This window comes from Xenopus laevis, chromosome 1S, assembly GCF_017654675.1.
Source record: "Xenopus laevis strain J_2021 chromosome 1S, Xenopus_laevis_v10.1, whole genome shotgun sequence".
Taxonomy (NCBI): Eukaryota; Metazoa; Chordata; class Amphibia; order Anura; family Pipidae; genus Xenopus; species Xenopus laevis.
Window position 1 is genome coordinate 201,186,593 of NC_054372.1, and position 3,860 is coordinate 201,190,452.

Consider the following 3,860-nt stretch of genomic DNA (forward strand, 5'->3'; position numbering starts at 1 on the left):
CAGGGGCAATTTCAAGAAAGAGAGGAGAGAAGAGTGGAGCCATACAGGCATGTACCCTACTGAGGGGTGGGGCTATTCAAAGAATAAAAGGAAGAGGGAGGCTGAGCGCCATACAGACATTTACCTCCTTGGCGGGCGGGCTATTCAAAGAATGGAAATGAAGGTGGAGCCAAACTGCATTTACCTCCTTAGGGGTAGGCGAAATTCAAAGAATTAAAAGAAAAAGGAGGCGGAGCCATACAGGCATTTACCTCCTTAGGGGTGGAGGCTATTTAAAGAATTAAAAGAAGAAGGAGGCGGAGCCATACTGGCATTTACCTCCGTAAGGGGCGGAGGCTATTCAAAGAATAAAAAGAAGGCGGAGCGGAGCCATACAGGCATTTACCTCCTTAGGGCGGGGCTATTCAAGAATAAAAATATTAGGCGGAGCCATACAGGCATTTTACCTCCTGAGGGCAGGGAGTGATTTGAAGAAGAACAGGTGGGAGCAGCCAGTGCAGGGGCAGGAGGGGCATTAGAAGTCAGTGCTATTTGGGGCACAGGGGCAATTCAAGAAAAGCGAAGAGGCGGAGCCATACAGGCATGTACCTCCTTAGGGGCAGGGCTATTCAAGAATAAAAATAAGGAGGCGGAGCCATACAGGCATTTACCTCCTGTGGGGCAGGGAGTGATTTGAAGAAGAACAGGTGGGCAGCAGCCAGTGCCAGGGACGGAGCCATACAGGCATGTACCTCCTTAGGGGTGGGGTTATTCAAAGAATAAAAGGAAGAAGGAGGTGTAGCCATTAAGGCATTTACCTTCTGAGTCAGGGGGCAATTTGAAGAACAGGTGGGAACAGCCAGTGCCAGGGGCAGGAGGGGCCATTAAAGTCAGTACTATCTGGGGCACAGGGGCAATTCAAACAAGATAATAGAGGAAGAGGCGGTGCCATACAGGCATGTACCTCTGGGGCAGGGGGCCATTTAATGAGTAAAAAAGAAGAAGGAGTCAGAGCCATACAGACATGTACCTCCTGAGGGTGGCTTTTCAAAGAAGAGGAGAGTGGAGCAGACAGTGCCAGGAGCAGGAGGGGCACAGGCTTCAACTACCTGGGGCATAGGGGCAATTCAAATGAGGAGCATGGAGGAAGAGGCGGGCCATACAGGCATGTACCTCTGGGGCAGGGAGCCATTTGAAGAATATTAGACAGGACCATGCAGTGCCAGGGAGCAGGAGGAGCACCCATTAGAAGACAGACATACTATCTTGGGCAAAGGACAAATTCAAAGAACAGAGAAGAGGAAGAGGCAGAGGCAGACAGGCATGTACCTCCTTATGGGCAGGGGGCTATTGAGAGAAGAAGAGCAGGACTGTGCCAGTGCAGGAGGACCCCATTAGAAGACAGACTTCTACTACCTGGGACACAGGGGCAATTCAATGTAGAGGTAGAGGCGAGTGACATACAGACATGACTGACTGGGGGGTAACAAGGAAGGTTCAAAGTGTCAGATGGTTTGTGAAAGAGGCATCACTGGGGCAGAGATGTACAGTGAAAGGTCTAGTTGTCTGTTGGTTCAAAAGCTGTTCTAGAATGAAGAGAGAGGCTGCTGATGAATTTGCAGGAGATGACAAAGATGAAACCATTGTGGAGAGTATTCATCATTGACTCTCACTGGCTGACATGAAGGTGAACTGGAGACTTAATAGGAAGAGATGGGAGATGTTTGTCATGATCTGGACTACAGACATGATGGTGAAGCTGGAGACTTAATAGGAGACATGGTGGAGATGTTTGTCATTGAGTCTGACTGACAGACATGATGTGAAGCTGGAGACTTAATAGGAAGAGATGGTGGAAGATGTTTGTCATTGAGTCGGACTGACAGGCATGATGGTGAAGCTGAGAGACTTAATAGAGAAGAGATGGTGGAGATGTTTGTCATTGAGTCTCACTGGCTGACATGATGGTGAAGCTGGAGACTTAATAGGAAGAGATGGTGGAGATGTTGTCATTGAGTCTGACTGACAGGCATGATGGTGAAGCTGGAGACTTAATAGGAAGAGATGGTGGAGATGTTTGTCATTGAGTCTGACTGACAGGCATGATGGTGAAGCTGGAGACTTAATAGGAAGAGATGGTGGAGATGTTTGTCATTGAGTCTGACTGACAGACATGATGGTGAAGCTGGAGACTTAATAGGAAGAGATGGTGGAGATGTTTGTCATTGAGTCGGACTGACAGACATGATGGTGAAGCTGGAGACTTAATCATTGGTGGGGGTAGAAAATCGTAGCAGAAAATGTTTCCGCTTGTGGAGCTGCAGGTGGTAGTGGCAGTTACTGCATTGCTGTTGAGAAGAAACATTTGTTTAAGAATTAGCTTTTTGTATAATTATGATGAAATATGACAGAGCTGCTGTTTCCAAGAAACCCCTAGTGATCTCAGCTGTTGGCTGTGCCTTGGCCTTGCTGCTGATAGTTATAGTTCCACAGGGACATGGGATGCCCAAAGTCCAGACCTGGAGAAGCCATAAAGATGGTCAGGATTTTGTACTGTGAGTCCCAGGGGGAAGGTGGTCACAGCCCCATGGTTCCAATGTTTATGCAGTGCTTGGCTACCTAATAACAAGTGTAGCCCACAGTAGCACCATAGTGATTGTCCCTTGAATATAGGGAGTATTACAGCTGTTCCCTTCTAAATACATGGAGTGAACCCTAAGCAGCAGCTCCACTGTCTGATCCCAAGTGTAACACTGACTCCCTGTTTATTTTGGCTCACAAGTGACTGTATATTGACAAACTGATTGGCTCTGTAGGGACAGTATATAGAGACAAGTCATAGAGACGGTACCTTTTTTGAGGATGAGGATGTTTCTATCTCCTGTGATGTTGGGCAGGAGACTCATCCGGGGCCTGGACTTCAGATGTTATGAGCCTCTCTAACACACGGAGCCATTTCGGGCCAGATGGAAAGAACTGGCTCGTCCCTGGGTCGTCCCAGATCTTCTTCGCATGCTTCAGGTGCTTTTTGATGCAGCGATAGAGACGCCCAGTACGAGGAGAAGGAGCGGGCAGGTTGGGTTGAGGTTCTTGCCCGGGTGCTGGTGTCTGGGCACCCACAGCCGCTTCCTTCTCTGGAGAGCACAGTTCTGTATGGATAAACCAATCACAGCACAGAATGAACCCACATGGAACTTCCAATAGTCTCACTAACATGTTTATGTGTTATCCAGTACATGGGAATAATGGGTTTAGTCCCCTAATTATCACTGATATAGAATGAATTTACCCGGGAATAACCATTTTAGTCGACATTTTGGGTATATCCATAGCAACGAGCACATTTCCCATGGCCCATACCATCTCATTATATTTGTGTGTGTATGACTAATTGGGAGCTGCCATACTACCTAAGCATGCTATGGTACCCACAGTCAATTTCTTTATTATGATCTGATCCACCAGTTGGGCTAGTGGCTGACTACACATGTTTTATTTAAGGCTTCATATAAAAACTGAGACTAAACCTCATTCCCAGGTGACTATTGGTTACATAAACTGGATGTAGGATCTTATATATTTCTATATTATAATGAATATACCCTGTATATTATGAGTTTTCCCATAAATATTTTCTATATGAATATAAAATATAAGGGGAGATAACAAATGAGCTATTCCAGTATCACATGATTAATATTAATAGTGACTATCCCAGCTTGTCCATTTACAGTAGAATAAATGAATGTAAAACCAGGGAAGTTCTAAGTAAAATAAAGGGCCCCTCACCTTCCTTAGCAGGTTGGTTCTCCATTTCCCGCAGATGCTTTTTAATCTGGCCCTGATGCTCTTGTTAGAGGGCAGCCCAGTAATAAATGGGT